Source organism: Bos indicus x Bos taurus, chromosome 10 (genome assembly GCF_003369695.1).
Source record: "Bos indicus x Bos taurus breed Angus x Brahman F1 hybrid chromosome 10, Bos_hybrid_MaternalHap_v2.0, whole genome shotgun sequence".
NCBI classification, from domain to species: Eukaryota; Metazoa; Chordata; class Mammalia; order Artiodactyla; family Bovidae; genus Bos; species Bos indicus x Bos taurus.
In genome coordinates, this window is record NC_040085.1 from 101,263,081 (window position 1) to 101,264,154 (window position 1,074).

General features: G+C 44.4%; 1 non-coding gene across 1 annotated transcript; it reads left to right on the forward strand.

Moving 5' to 3' along the window:
• Positions 1 to 368: 368 nt before the first annotated feature.
• On the forward strand, positions 369 to 440 carry TRNAC-GCA. Its single transcript has one exon. It is a non-coding gene; the product is annotated as a tRNA-Cys (tRNA).
• Positions 441 to 1,074: the final 634 nt, after the last annotated feature.

A 1,074-nucleotide genomic window follows, 5' to 3' on the forward strand; every position in this document is an offset into this window, starting at 1 on the left:
AATGACAGCTCCCGCAGAATGAAGAATGAAAACCCCAAGGAGTTAAGGGTGGGATTTCAGGTATCTGAATGCCAGAGGCTGGGAGAGATGATTCCAAGGCCCTTCCTTAAATATGTAAATGAAAATATACCGCATCGGTGGCCATCCACCTCCTTCTATGTTGCCCACTGATGAGGATTGCTGATGGGTGGACTCATGGACGGATCCACAACATTTTAGAGATGGGCAGTGAGATTATTTAATTTTACCATCCAGTTTTCCACAAGAGAAAATGGAGACTCAGAATTCTGCACTGATATTTTCCCCCTGACATTGCATAGCTAATTAGGGGTGTGTGTGTGGTGAGGGGGCAGCGGGGGTGGGGGACTTCCCACATAGCTCAGTTGGTAAATCATCTGCCTGCAATGCAGGAGACCCAGGTTCAATTCCTGGGTTGGGAAGATTGGAAAACTCAGCAGTGGCCACAGGACTGGAAAAGGTCAGTTTTCATTCCAATCCCAAAGAAAGGCAATGCCAAAGAATGCTCAAACTACCACACAATTGCACTTATCTCACACGCTAGTAAAGTAATGCTCAAAATTCTCCAAGCCAGGCTTCAGCAATACATGAACCGTTAACTTCCAGATGTTCAAGCTGGTTTTAGAAAAGGCAGAGAAACCAGAGATCAAATTGCCAACGTCCGCTGGATCATCATAAAAGCAAGAGAGTTCCAGAAAAACATCTATTTATGCTTTATTGACTACACAAAAGCCTTTGACTGTGTGGATCACAATAAACTGTGGACAATTCTGAAAGAGATGGGAATACCAGAGCACCTGACCTGCCTCTTGAGAAACCTATATGCAGGTCAGGAAGCAACAGTTAGAACTGGACATGGAACAACAGACTGGTTCCAAATAGGAAAAGGAGTATGTCAAGGCTGTATATTGTCACCCTGCTTATTTAACTTCTATGCAGAGAACATCATGAGAAACGCTGGGCTGGAAGAAGCACAAGCTGGAATCAAGATTGCCCGGAGAAATATCAATAACCTCAGATATGCAGATGACACCACCCTTATGGCAGAAAGTGTAG